The 15,986-nt window shown below is 36.9% G+C and overlaps 1 protein-coding gene across 4 annotated transcripts in view; it reads right to left on the bottom strand.

Moving 5' to 3' along the window:
- BICD1 (BICD cargo adaptor 1) overlaps positions 1-15,986 on the bottom strand; it is a 204,816-nt gene that overhangs the window by 10,028 nt on the left and 178,802 nt on the right. The window lies entirely within an intron of this gene.

The following is a 15,986-nucleotide window of genomic DNA, read 5'->3' as shown; positions in this document are numbered from 1 at the left end:
CTGAACCTGAACATGATGGTAATTACTTGCTCAGCAGTTAGATTTGCTATTCCAAAATGGTACGCATCGTCGGACACACCGGCATATGGCATATTGTCAATCCCCATAGGTACGTTGAGAAAAGCATGCAATACAAACTTTTCCATGATTAATAGTAGGATATTAGAGAAGGAAGTCATCTTTACAGTTTTCTGAAAATAGGTTTTATTTATCAAAAGCAAGAATTGTTAGAAATCTTAGAATGTTTATTTTATATATATTAAATTGTCAGTAACTGACAGAGAAAGCTAACCTGAATGGGAAATCTTTTATTTTTGTCATTTTAAAATCATACAATAAAAAAAAAAGAAATCATACAATATAGCTCACACTAGGTTGACAAAGCACTAGCTAGTAAAAGTTCAGGCTTTAGCTGATCAGTTATGTTACTCATCTACTCCAAGAAAGACCATGTGCTGGGTGTTCTAAAATAATCAAAGAGCAGTCTGTTTACTGGTATCAGGCTGATGTACTAGGATCACCTGCGAAGCTAGTTAGAAATGCATACATTATATTTCTGCAAAATAGATTTTGCAAAAAAGTTAAAATTAGAATTAAAAATTCAATTATTCTTAAATAATTGCAGCATTTCCTCTTGCTAACTGCTTAGACTATGTATTTGCTTAGCAAACCTCTTTCCCTATATGTTATATATGTAATATTTAAGCCAAATTACCACAAATTCTGGATTTAAAGTCGAATTAATGAGCCTCTACTGAAATTTACGTTCAAAGGCTTGAATCTAAGCATCACTTGTTCTAAAGCCAACATGTTCTCTATTGTAACAAAACCTACTTGTATAACTCCAGAATACCAAAATTCATGAAAATTGCTCATGCTTTTGTATAAGACATTGCAAACACACTAAAGTTGTCTGTGATGCAAAGTAGAATATAAGATAGGCTTGATTTAAGTTAATTCAAGAGAACATCACTGAAGACAGAGACCCTTTTATAAGGTGGCCTTTGTTGCAGAGTAACTTATTAATTATTGTTTTTTAAGAGGAGCAAGATCTGATTCGTTGAGTAGCTGGTGTTCAGATTATCATACTCAGTAAAAGTCTTTCAAATGTAAAAAATATTTCCATTTTCTTAGCTTTGGAGAATACTTTCTATTTTTTATTTAAGTCTTTGTTTTTCCATTTTGCAGCTTGATTAGCTCAATGATTCCCTTTTGTAGAAACTCAGGAGTCTTAAAGGATGAATTCCTTTATGTTCTTTTCACCTTTTTCAATGGCTGTGCTAAGGGATAATTTAGGAATTGTTGGACAAATTTAGACAACTATTTTGATGTGGCCACCAGACATTTTTAAGTTAACCAGATGTGTGCTGCCCTCTTCTGTTATATTTGAGTAAATGCAACGAATACAAATGAATGTGAACACTTGGGAATCTGGCCTGTCTTTCCTATTGCCAGGAAGGTATAAATAAAGCTGTTCTATAGCAAAGTTCTGACCTCTGTGGAATGGCAAGCCCCAGCATTAGAGTTTTTAGATGGCCTAAATTCTTTTCCATCTCTCACATTAGATTTTTTTTTCTTTTTGCTAATGTAGTCACAGATTATTGTTCATTTGAAATATGCTTTGTGATGAAATTTAGAAAACAGGTGAGCAGGACCACAATGGACTCTCTTAATGAAGTGTTTAACACGTGGTGGATATTTCTTACATTTGTAGTGAATATCAGTTTTTCCCTCTTTAGTTATATCACCTCTGGTTAATTATTTTATTACTTCGCATTTATTATTTATAAGTACTTAGCTAAGTGTTATCCTTAAAGAATAAAAACAAATTCCATAGATAAGATGGTGAAAGAGTAAAAAAAAAAAAAGAAATTTGAAAAATAGCTAACCGCTCTGACTCAATTGTCTTCTAAATTCCTCTTCTGTGATCAACAGTCTTCCAGTCATGGACTTGGCTAACCCATGTGTATTTAGCAGGTACTTTGTAAAATGAAAGGGGTGGGTTGAGAGATTGAGAAAGTCCCTTCCAGCTATGAGATGCTGTGGGCTTTACATGATCTTACCTGTTCTTTGTAGGATCTACTCTGGTAGACTCATTCTTGAAGGAACTAGGCCTCATCTCATTGCTTTTGAGGGCATAAAAGATGAGAAGTATGTGACTTAAGGAGGAGGCATCTCAGAACACCAGAAGCCACTGCTGTCATCTGGGGCCACCAGAATTTGTTTCAACCATTCAGCAAGCAAGTTACTAAACTCCAATTATGTGTCTAAAACTGTGTGAGGTGGTAGAGATAAAAGGAAAACAGAAGACATGGTCCCTGGTCAATTGAGAAAGACAAGCATATTCAACAAAGTGTCATGGCGATGATGATGGCAATGGTGATGATGATGAGATGTGGTGGTGGGAGCACTGAGCACTCATTCACACTTCTCACCATGTGCCAGGCACTGTGCAGGCACTTACTATGTGTACTCTCCTTTAACCTTGCTTTATTAATCCCAATTTGTGAATGAGGAAAGGGGGACCTAGGTTAAGTAACTTGCCAAAGTTCACTAAGAGGTGGAGCTGGAATTTGAATCCAGGATTGTATGATCCAAGGGCTGAATTAGATTTTAAGACACCTCACTGCAATGCTTCCCATGATAGGGAAATGTAGGGATCTCAGAGCAGAAACAATTCACTAATCTAAGTAGTCAGGAAATGCTTCCTGCAGGTTGTGACATCTAGGTTGTACACCTAGAAAACAAATGAGCAAATTAGCAAAAGAACTTCTTAGCAACTATAAACTCTTTATGGCCTCTACTAATAGTAATAAAATATCTTATAAAATTAAAGTGTTTACTTGAAATGCTCAGAACTGAATTAGATAACACTGTACATTTATATTATAAGGCCATAGGCCTGAGAAATGTCACAGAACTCAAGAGATTGTTAGTGCCTCAAGGGCAGAGGTGAATAAGGGATATTATTGTTTAACACATCTATATGTCCTGGTATACACAGGAACTTATTTGACATTCCTCCCTAAACAAAGGCCTCCAGTAGAAAGGAAGGTAGGAAAGGGGAGAAAGAAGGAAGGAAATTATCTGGTGAGAAAGAAGGAAGGAAATTATTTGGTGAATCAACGTAATGTAATTTCTCCTAGGAACTTTATATTAGTTTTAAGTCTCAGCAACACTCTGGAGTTGTTATTTGCACTATTCCTATCATAAGGAAAATAAGTATTTTTGATCTATGGGACTATATTAAAATCTCATGTATTCTGAGACTAGTTTTTTCTTTGACATTTTTCATGATCTCTCCCACCAAAAACAAACACAGAGCTTGGCATCACAGTACGGTCTCCACAAACATTCACTGATTAAGTTAATACATGATCACCAGCTAAGAAGTGGCAGAGCAAAGATTTAAAGTTAAACTTTTCCAATGCTAAGGCCTATTTTCTACTCACTACTCTGTTTGTCTCTCGAATTGATGCCAGCTACCTCTAGAAACTATCAGACACATATTGTCAAAGAAACATAAGAACTTCATCAGACGGTTGACCGTAATTTGAAGGCAACTAGTCACCTCAAAAACACAAGCAAGATAAAAGGTGCAGGAATGGGGATAATATCCAGTTTCTATGAAGAGCTGGCTGAAATTAATGAATTTCATTGGCAGGAAGAGAAAGTCTTGTCATATGGTTTTTCCTCAGGCGTCTACTATTTTTAAACTTTTCGATGCAATTTAGAAAACTAGCCCATTTTCTAAAAGTCAGTGCCTTAGTGACTGCATGGGCCCACTGGTGACTGATTGGGATGGGGGGAGAGCCTCATGGGGGGGGGCAGGAACACTTCTATGTTTTGGGCTCCACACATGGCTCAGATGGCAGTGGAGGGAGTTGATGAGGACAGTGTGCTGCTGCAGGGGTGGCTTCCTTGGTGCCTGGATGTTCTGAGGAGGGCAGAGCAGCAGCTCTCTGTGGCTAACAGTCTTCTACAGAATGGCCTGTGCCCCAGCCCCTGGTTTTCCTGACTTGAGAACTAATGCATCCTAACCATTTCGTGATGTCTTATTTTCCATACCACATCTCCTTCCTTCATGACCATAAACTCCATCAAGTGCTTCACACGTTCCCATGAAAACGATTTCTGTCCCCTGAGTTTTCCTCAGGCCAAACAATCCAAGTTCTTCCTCACAGGACACGATCTCAACCTCTCACACCCACATCTTTGCTCTCTAACCATGCTCCAGTTTGTGTATAACCTTCTAAAAATGAGGTGCTCAGAGAGGAAACCATGAGTGATAAGATGTGGCAGCTGGACAGGGGTGGCAGAGTCCTGCTCATCTGAGACATCCTGATTCTACTAAAAGAGCAGAAGCCTGTGTGGCATTTTTGGGCAGCCACATCACACTGCTATCTCATATGGGCTTACTTTGCTTAAAGATGGTGCTGTCAAGTCATGTTTCCTCCATCCTGTACTTACGGTGTCTGGAATTTCAATGCAATATTTTAAGTACTTTTTTTTTTTTTTTTTTTGCCATATGCGGGCCTCTCACTGTTGTGGCCTCTCCCGTTGCGGAACACAGGGTCCGGACGTGCAGGCTCAGCGGCCATGGCTCACGGGCCTAGCCGCTCCGTGGCATGTGGGATCTTCCCGGACTGGGGCACGAACCCGTGTCCCCTACATCGGCAGGCGGACTCTCAACCACTGCGCCACCAGGGTAGCCCTATTTTATATACTTTTAACGTTATGTTAATCTCTAAAATGTTTCACCTCTTCCTACTTGATGCATCTTTTAGATTCTATTCTGTCATCTACCATATTAACTTCCTCTTCCTTTTATTTTCTCTCTCAGGTCAGAAAATGTGATAATTATGACCTTGATTCTTCTCAACTCTAAGCAGGCCAAGGGTTGAAATAAATAAATATGTTTTAATTTAAGGAAACCCACTGGAAAAGGAATACAGAAGCACAAATTCTAACTGAAAATCTGTACTCGAATTTCAGCAGACTTTCTTTTTGGCAAAAATCATTTTAGAGTGAAGTTAAAGTAGTCAAATCAGTCTTGGAAGAAACCAAATTGACAATAGAATGTGAAATTTGAGTAATTATTTTAGTAGAAAATATACGTTTTTATGTACTATGCACTGAGGTGGAGACAGAAAAATTGCGTAACATTTTTTTTGTTTCCCAACTCAGAAATTCTGAATATTTGTGGATAATAGCACAAAGGTGCTCTCCACAATTAATTACTGACATACTTATGCACACACTCAGGGCTTAAGTGAGGATTTTACACAATAATTCATGGGACTGGATAATGCGTACATCACAATTTCCTTCCATTTGCCAACGATGCCTCTGCAGCAATTTTTTTATGGTCTCTTTGCCTTCCTCATTATTCTCTATTCCCTTTCTTCTGTGCTCTTCAACTTTCCTCCATGTCAGCATAAGATTTAGGTCCATCAGAGAGATCTTAATGTTTAGATCCCTGCTCCACCAACCAGTAGCTGAGGGACATTGAAGAAGTGACTTCACCATTCTGAGTCTCAGCTTTTCTGTTAAGTGAGGACATCATTAAATATAAATCTTGCAGATCAGGTGAGAGGATGTTTGTGAAAGCATCCTCTTTCACATCCGTGAACAGGAACTGGTCATCGATAAGACATGAGCGCTAAAGGGAGGAGTCAAGATGACCTTGAGATTTTCAGCTTCAAGAAACAAAGTCCTTGCAATTAACAACAATGAAATTAAAAAGACCAAATAGACCATATAATAAGATCATTTCAACAAGTCTTTGCTCCTATTATTACGTTCATCTAAAATGCTCTTCTCTTCTCTTGGAGTATTCAGAACTAACAAGTTTCAGTCTTTACTCCTGACCACCCAAGAAGGAAGTGTCTGCTTCCCCTAAACTCGGTTAGCACTTATCTCATCTCCTTCAGCATTTCTCGTACACAGCTTTTGACCACTGCGTTTCTTGCAGCGTATCTAAATTCCTCAGTCACGCTACCTGCTAATATACTGACTTTGCCTTCCCTGAAGGATCATTAGACTTGTTTATTAGTTACATTATTAATGTCACTGTGTGATGGATCCACTTGAGGCAGAAAGAGTACAATTTAGACATTCCTGTCATCATAACAATATCTTCCTAACAAAAGGAATAAGAAAGAGAAAATACTCTCTGATAAAGATTTTAAAGCTAATTTAGTGATATAAGGTGATTGATTATTCTTCAATAATTTTAAGACTTTGATGTATAAATCTTGAAAATAATTATAATTGCCATTATTTAAAATATGCCAAATAACATCAATACTAAATTATTCCTCACTAAATCTACAAAATGACTAATAGTGTGTTAGTGAATTAACAGAAGAGTTAATGGAAAGAAGCATCAAAATACATTCTCCTCGCAGTAATAACTGGAACACTTAAGTAGACCTATGGATGCCTATACACATAAACTGAAAAAACAGACATATACAGTAGAGGATTTAAGAAAAAAATAAGAAAAATTTTAAGATAGGAACATTATATAAAGAAAAATAATGAGATAGAAACATTTGCATGAATATAAACAGTAGTTAGGAAAAGCTGAAATATTTTCAAAAACGTAATGATGAATTTAATGGTACATTGGCACTAGTAAAAATGGATAGCTGTGAAAAACTTTTAGCATTTTATAATCAACACATAGAGTTGCTATCTCATCCCTTTTTGCCCAACATATCACATGAGTTTCTCTGAAAGTACCCACAGATAAGACAATAACAATTTCCAGCTACTCGGGGATGTAATCTGCTAATTTATGTCACCAGACACTTCAGCCTTAACTTAACATCAGTGTTTAACACAGCAAATCCCATTATTTATTTATATCCTTTATAGTCAGAGACAATCATTATTCATTAAAAATTTCCAGGGAACGATGCAGACAGAATTGTTGAAACACATAAAAAAATTTCAGGGTAGACAATGCAAAAATATGACTTGGTGACAAATCTTTAAAAACATCTGGCTCTGCTTTCATATAAATGACAACTGTGCATAGTTTATCATACTTTGGGGACAAGCATTAAAACTGTCTTCCACAATGTAGAATCAGAGCATGTCTTGCTAACGAGCAGGAGCATTTGTAGACTTTTCAGTGATTACAGATTAGACAAAAACTTTCACCCAGCTTTCCATTTGCTGTCCTGAGGAATATCATATGACTAGCTGATAAAACAAAGCAATATTAAAAAGTCTATATTTATTTCAAACCTTGCAAAAGAGAAATATAAAAATACCCTGCAGTATCGTCAACTTTCTGCTTCTGGACAACTTACAATTAAACCATGAGCATGTGTGTAATTAACAGCCTATGTAGGAAGACATGGAAGATACAGGGGAAGAGGGTAATTAAATACAGTGGCACCAAGAGGTAAAAGTACATTTTGTTGTCAGATTCTTACACCAGTTAAGTACCTTTTAGAAAATAACGTTTTGTTCTGAAATGACCTTCCCAAGAACAATGTCAGCTGGCACAAAGTTAACTCAGGATGGTATGATGGTCTGTTCTCATTAAACAACGTCAATAATAGCATGTATCAGATGAAGACCAGCTATACCTTTGAATGTCAGAATTAATTCACCATCAAAGAAACAAAAGAGAAATAAGTTAAACTACAAACAAGAACCTGCTAAAAAGATCAAGTGAAAATATATCCCAAACAAGAAAAATATTTGAGACACCACTCAGTGAAATGTGTTTGATTTGCTTATTTTTATATATATATATATATATATATATATATAGTCATTTCAAAAAAAATCAAAACTAGAAAATATCCTGAGAGGTTCAGGGCATCCTCTTCTGTAAAGCGATGGATCTGAAAATTATAGACTATCACCAATGTCAGTTGTTTCTTGGCTTTTTTTTTTTTTTTTAAGAAAAGAAGAAATACTTATAACATGTAATCCATATTTTGGGGAGGGGGGACAACTCAGAAACCCCAAAACTAAACCAAAATTCCTCACAAGAAAATTAAACCATATGTATAACTTCGTTAAAGGAAAAGCAATATATTTAAATATTAAATATTTTTAAAATACAAGTTTACAGAGGTGCTTATTCAGTTCTCAAAGAAAAGAATAAAGATTTACAGTAACAAGCTTCCTAATGTAAAAGTATTTGATTTGTAGAAATTTAATTGAAGTAAAGCTCTTCAGAAATAAATCTATTAAAGAAAATAAGGTTCACTCAGGTTTATAGCCAACTTACCTCTTTTTGCTTTTGATGTCAAGTAGTGCATAAAAAGAGAAAAAAATTTATGTTTAACTGATTCTATTGTCATAATGGCTTATTCCATAAATACCTACTCAGAGTAAATGACTCTAATATACTTTTTTGTTTGTTTGTTTTTTGTTTTTACAGGATCCTACGAATAGAGGTGGAGCTGGGACTGCCTGGAAAGCCAGAAATAGGTATTTAACATGAACTAAGCAGCATCCATATAGGGTACCTCTTTCTACTCTAAATTTCTAATTTCAGTTCTTATGACCCAAACTGATCATAGACTGATTTTCCATTACTAATAAGACAAAATCTTAAGTGCAATGAAGAATTGGGAGGTAGGGCTCAGTTGAGAGCAAAAATGTAGTAGATGAACAGCATCAGAGCAGCAAAAAAGTCCTTAACATGACAAAAGTATATCTTCTTCAGCTAAAAAAAGTACGAATTTTATATCCACCAAAAGCAGGTTTGATTAAAATGACTGTCCTGATCTAAATCATTATCTTGCCAAGTAAATGTATATATTTTCATATAAAATTTTAAATCATATAAATGCAAATATTTGAAGTTATATTAGTTTCTTTTAAATAATTATTTTAAGAGTAACAATCTAATCTAGTCCAACTCTCGAGAACATTCACTGACAACTGCGGTCACATTGACAGGCCCAGCTCAAGAAGCAGTCCCCAAAAAGGAGACTTGATTTGTGAACTGGACACACTAAACTGACATAAAAATAATGTATACACCAAAACCACACACACAAAAAAAAAACATAAGGAAGGAAGGAAGGAAGGAAGGAAGGGAGGGAGGGAGAAAATCTCCAGAGTCCAGTAATGAGCATAGCCAAAACAAACTTGGCTTTTACATATACAGTTCACAAAAACTTTAAATTTGTGATATGGAGAGTATATCAATGACTTTTTTTTTGGCTGAGAGGTGACAATGAAATTAATGGTTATATGACATCTTTATGACTTTACTTTTTTAGTAAACAATAGAAAGCAATAAAGTCAACCATTTTGAGTCGTGCTTTTCTTTTTCCTCTCATACCTTTCAGGCATAATACACTGGGAAACAGCCAAGAAAGTCAAACAAGCATCAACAGATGACTAAAGAGAAGGATGTGTGGAAGAAGCGACACATAGCTGTGCAAGAAGAAAACAAGAGGGTGGCAAGATGCTTCATTGTTGTGTAATGAGTACAGTGCACTGTGAATCTTTCTGGTTGATTAGCTGTATAGGTTCAACGCCTAGGTCACTTTAAGTAGTCTAGGTATAAGTGTAAGGAACTACATTTTCACTACATAATTGAAAACAAAGGAATAGGAAGTAGCAAGCATAGGCTTTCTGTGAGCATCAGAATTACTCATTATTGGCACCATGCTCCCAGCCAGAACTCGGCTGCTTCTTCAGACCCTGCCCAACTCGCTAACAGCCCAGGAGAGCCACTGAAGCCAGGTTTAGCGTGTACAAAGGCCACCCCCAAACTGTTAATATGCCTCAGAAGAGTCTGGTTGGCTGCCATGTTAATGGGTACCAGAGAAGCATTTCTCAATGAAATCAGTGAATATCCAGTGTAATGATATAGGTATACTTTTGGAAATTGAACCTCATCGGTTTGGGGAAGGAAAGCAAAGTATTAGCACACTACAAGAATTCAGCGTGAATTCTGGAACTCTGCTCTTTCCGGACTTGTACAGTCAGTTTATAACACACAGACACTTTAAATTGTCCAAAAAAAAGTTTGCTCTGTTTATTAGATAATGGGAATTTTACTTTTTCTTGACAGAAACTATACTATATGGTGCTGAGATATTTTAATATATTTACTTACAAGTGTATTTAGAAACATGGATTGTACACAATGAACTCCAGTCCCAGTCATGGAGAGAATAATTTGTATTCGTTGAATCAGAGAGACTCAGAGTTGAGAGAGCTCCTTCAGTATTCCTTCACTATAGCTATCCACATGTCCTTATACATGCAGAGGAGAGCCTACAGTTGTTAACCTAAAGATTGGCTTCCCCAGGTTTCTACTGTGGCTTTTTTTTTTTTTTTTTTTTTTGCGGTACTTGGGCCTCTCACCGTTGTAGCCTCTCCCGTTGCGGAGCACAGGCTCTGGACGCGCAGGCTCAGTGGCCATGGCTCACGGGCCTAGCCGCTCCGCGGCATGTGGGATCTTCCCGGACCGGGGTACGAACCCGCGTCCCCTGCATCGGCAGGTGGACTCTTAGCCACTGCGCCACCAGGGAAGCCCCTACTGTGGCTTTTTAAGTTATGTTTTTCTTAGTATTCCTTGTAGGTAAAAGACGTCCCTTTGAAAGCTGCAGTTTGAATATAACATCCCAAGGAATGCTTATAATCAGAGCATTTTTATAATAGAGGTTGTTATGTAGTTATAGTGAGGACAAACAGAAGAATTCAATAGACTAGTGCCAGCAAGTTGGATTAAATAGTGTGAGGAGTATAGCATAGCTGATGGCCATTTCCCCTGGAATACAATGAGGGAGAGCCCCCAGCTGCCCATCACAACAGAGTACTAAACCTCTTCTTTGCATGGGGAGGCTTTGGGATCTGAAGGCAGGGCCATGCCAACGGCAGACGGTTGTACCACCTTACTCCCTGGCACAAAGGATACCAAAGAAACTAAGGGTTAAGTGCTGTAGGTAAGTAATTGACAGCAGTTTGGTGGAATAAAGGCTGTTCTCTGTTCTCTGGCATGAACAGGTAGAAGGTGGTGGGATAACATGCAATTTTAAAATTCAGTGTTCGGACTAGTTTGTCTTTTGGTGGCAGAGATTGGTCACTTCAGTGAGTCTGAATCAGAAGCTATGATCTAGGTGCCTGACTCTTTCGAGTTTTCTACCTGCCTTTCGATACTTTTTAGTGAGCCAGAAGTATCATTTGGGCAGGGTCAAGGGAGGAAGGTAGTTACTGCCTGCAACGTCCTGTGCCTCCTGTGTGTCTCAGCCCACCTGTGCCTCCCCATCATCCCTCCAGACTCAGCCCCCTTCTGGAGGCCTCTCTCTTCACCACATGGGTGGACTCTAGTGGACACAAGCATGATGTGATCACTTTTACCCTAAATATGTAACAATTCAGAACATCAAATAAGTATATTTTCTTTCACTTAATGGATATATTAGAGAAAGATTGTAGTTTTCTTTCCTTGAGGATCTTAATTTAAAAATTTTAATTTCCATGGGTTTATTAAAATTTTAATAAAACTTAAAAGACTTCAAAGCATAGTTCTACTAAAAGAGTTATATGACATAGTTATATTAAAAGAGTCAACATGGATTGAAAATATAATCTAATTTAATAAGCACATTACTGCTGCAGTGTTGGTTTTCATGTTGATCCCTCAGTAATTAAATAATTCCATCATTTTATCGTAGTTTATTGTGCTGATAGTGCTCAGGTTTTGAATATGAAATCTTTTAAGAAAATGCAAGTTCTGGATAGTATACCTGACAGAGGAGGGAGTAGAAGACAAACCCAAAAATAAAACAAAATAAAGATGCTGATAGAACCGTGATCATTAAATGTTACATTAATCATTGCATTATTTATTGAGTGGCTCCAATCTGTACCATAGAATGGTTTACTTAGTATTGTCTTTATCTTTTCTTTTATCTTGGAAATGGGAAAACACACAGAACCCACCTTGGAAGAGTCTGATGTGTTTTCAGTCTATATATGGTGTCATTAAACTCTGCCATTTAAAATTGGCAGGATGCACTGTAAACATTTTCCAGGCTCTCCCTGCTTTGAATAAATAACATAGACTTTTTACAAGCTTGATGACACCAATTAAAAAAAATCATTAAGTTGTTTTATTATTTTAAGAATATTTAAGAAATATGGTTTCCTAGGATATCTGAACAATAGGAATTAAATTCTTATACTGGCAAGGAGACCTAGTAAACAAATAAAGGAGATGTATAGAGAAAGGTATACAAACATTTAATATGTATCTATAATGTTTAAAAGAATATTGCTACCAGAGACAGACGAAGCAGAATCAATTTGTAATAGCAAACATTTGGTCCGATGTTTCATTTTAAAAGAAAACCTAAACATGTGTCACCTTAAATCTTATTTTAAAATTAGATGTTAATGATTAGATTTCTATGCAGAAATTATATCCAGTTAAAACCATTGGTAAGTGAGAAGGTCTAGAGCTGCACTGTCCAATACAGTAGCTACCAGCCAAATCTGGCTATTGGGCACTTGCAATATGGCTAGTTCAGATTGATATGTGGTGTCAGTGCAAAATACACACTGAATTTCAAAGACTAAGAAGAACAGATGCAAAATCTCATTAATAATTGCTTCTATTGATTGCATGTTGCAATCATAACATTATGGACATATTGTGTTAAATAAAATGTATTATTAAAATTAAGTTTATCTGTTTCTTTTTCTCATATGGCTACTAGATTATTTAAAATTACATATGTGGCTCATATCATCTTTCTATTGAATAGCTCTGGTCTAGATGGTGAAACATTCTTGTAGCTGTCATTTTATTGTTTGACAAGATATATGTCAATTCTGCACATAAAGACATTTCAAGCTTTCTTAAAGGGTTCAAGTATATCTTCTTTCTCCTCCAAATGTCTAGTTAAAAATAAACAAAAAGATGAATATTAATATAAAAAGGGAAAAAAAGCCAGGATATATTAAGTGACAAAAAAATAGCATGCATAATGATGTTTGTTGCTGTGCCAGTGTTACTGTTAATACATATATAAATACATATATGTGACTATATATGCATATGTTTATATATATTTGCTTGTATATGTACAGAGTGTTTCTGAAAGGATATCCAAGGTTGGCTGGGCACAGTTTTGGCAGAGAGAACTACTTTCTTTTTGTATACCCTTTTGTACCTTTTGACTTTTGAACAATCATTATCTATCGAAAAATATACTTAAAAACTATAAGTATACTTATTACTTTCTCTTATTCCTTTTCAGATGCATATATAATCATATATGCTTAAAAAGGAATAAGAGGGCTTCCCTGGTGGTGCACTGGTTAAGAATCAACCTGCCAATTCAGGGGACACGGGTTCGAGCCCTGGTCTGGAAAGGTCCCACATGCCGCGGAGCAACTAAACCCGTGTGCCACAACTACTGAAGCCTGCACGCCTACAGCCCGTGCACCACAACTACTGAGCCTGTGCTTTAGAGCCCACGAGCCACAGCTACTGAAGCCTGCACGCCTAGAGTCTGTGCTACCCAACAAGAGAAGCCACCACAATGAGAAGCCCGTGCACCGCAACGAAGAGTAGCCTCCACTCGCCACAACTAGAGAAAGCCCACGCACAACAACGAAGACCCAAACAGCCAAAAATAAATAAATAATAAATAAATAAATAAATAAATTTATTAAAGAAAAGATTAAGAGAAAGTAATATGTAAGGAAAGCCTATATATTTATATGCAACATTTTGGTCTGTATTACATGGGTTCATAAATTTTGCCCTCTAAAGTGAATATTTTCAGGGGAATTCTCCACCAGTCTAAGGGTTAGGACTCCATGCTTCCACTGCAGGGGGCACAGGTTTGATCCCGGTCGGGGAACTAAGGTCCCACGAGCCGCGGGGCGTGGCCAAAGAAAAGTGAATATTTTCTTATAATTGCCTTGATTTTTAGGCATAATATGTTAAAATAACCAAAGAAACTTCAAATGATACATATGCTGCCTATATTAAATAGTAAGAGAAATGACTCATTTGAAAATTTTCCAAACGCAATTTTTATATATAGATTTTATTACCTCACCTACTTTAAACTACATCTGAAATGCACTATAATTCTGTATATCAGAAGAACTACATATAGAGATGAATATGAAAGCTGTATATTTTGAGATACTGTAGAAAATTTGGACTAATTACCAATTATCCAATAAACTGAGGGCCTACTATGTGCCAGGTACAGTGTAAGATCCTGGGGATTAAAAGAGGCAAGATTTCTGCCCAAAAGCCTACAGACTCATAGAGAAATCTGATTTTAAGACAAACTGTGACTGTACTGTCTATAGTGAGGAGTAGAGGACAAAGCGGCTAATTCTACCCGATGGAGACAAGGGATCAGAAAACTCTTTATAATTTTTGTGCATTTATGCACACGATAGAAAAACTGGTATATATGAGACATCTAGCTTAAAACCTTTGCAAAAGAAAACAAGGAAGGGAAAAAAATCTTAAAATTCCAAAATATTTTTATATGAAACTAGTTATCTGGATGAAAATCAAAACACTCCTCTAAACTGGAGGATATTTGATATTTATCTAAACAAAGCAAATATGGAGCTATTTGAAAAAAAAAATGAGATAAATTCCTGTATTTAGCAGTTTTCAATTAGCTATCTGTCATTATAGAGATGGACAGAATCTAAAGAAGAGATATAACTCTCAGATGACATTCTTCGCACATTCCAACCAAAGATCATTCTATACTAAAAGACTTCCTGTAAAAATGGAATTGCTACTTGAAGAAACACTGAAAGAATTGAAACAAAATTTAAGGGTGTTGCAAATTTCCACTGTAAAATGAATCAGAGCTAACCCAGAAGAAGAGAAAAATACTCTTGCAGCATACATGATTCACTAAAATTTGAACAAAATTTTTTAAACAAATTTTTGATTGCATATTACACTGGGGCAAGACAGAAAAATGTATTTTTAAACATGTGGTTGGTAATTTTGTGAATTAGTATTTTTGAATTAACTTTTGTTTTAGCAGATTCCAAACTAAGGGCAACATGCTGTAGCATGAGAAAATGCTCAAGCCTTCCTCTGCCGGGGAAAACTCTGTAGAAGCTATGTTAAAAGCAAATACAACCCTAAACGATTACAAGTTTCAACAGAATGCTGTTCACTCCTACTATTTCAAGAATTGAATCCTGTGGAAAACGAAAGTATATGGGGAAGTGGAACACACAAAAATGGAGAGGCCTCTATAGGAAAAAACACACTTTAGGCAAAAAACCACTGAGGCTGTTAGTTCAGGAAGTCAGCTCAGTTAGCATTCACCGAGCTCCTTCCACAGACAAACCACGGGAGGATGAAGAAGCACAGGCAGTTAGAGCAGGATGTATGTACACAGGACACGCTGGCTTTTGCGTAGAGCTGAACTTCTTTGATTTCAAACACTTGTAAACATTCATATTCCTCACAGTTTTGATTCCGAGTCTCCACCACCTCTCATTTCACATTTCATTAGACTCTATAGTTGCTTCTTTACGTCAGGTGTTACTGTAAGCAGTTAGGGGCAGGGGCTTCCAGGAGAAAGAGAACCAGGCATGGCTTTCTTGACTTAAGAGAAGCCTTTTTTTTTTTTTTTTTTGCGGTACGCGGGCCTCTCACTGCTGTGGCCTCTCCCGTTGCGGAGCACAGGCTCCGGATGCGCAGGCTCAGCGGCCATGGCTCACGGGCCCAGCCGCTCCGTGGCATGTGGGATCCTCCCGGACCGGGGCACGAACCCATGTCCCCTGCATCGGCAGGCGGACTCTCAACCACTGCGCCACCAGGGAAGCCCTGCCCTAAGCCATTTTATGATCTAAGCCTGGCCTTGAACAGTTCTCAGTAATCTTAAGGGAACAAAAGAATGCAGAAACATTGCCTGTTATCAGGCAAGAGAAGTAACAATAGCAAACATAATATTTCAGTTGTAAAAACTCCCAGTTTTGCTTCAATG

Source organism: Pseudorca crassidens, chromosome 11 (assembly GCF_039906515.1).
Source record: "Pseudorca crassidens isolate mPseCra1 chromosome 11, mPseCra1.hap1, whole genome shotgun sequence".
Lineage (NCBI taxonomy): Eukaryota > Metazoa > Chordata > Mammalia > Artiodactyla > Delphinidae > Pseudorca > Pseudorca crassidens.
Note: the sequence above shows the minus strand (reverse complement) of the source record. Positions and strands in the feature narration are given on the sequence as shown.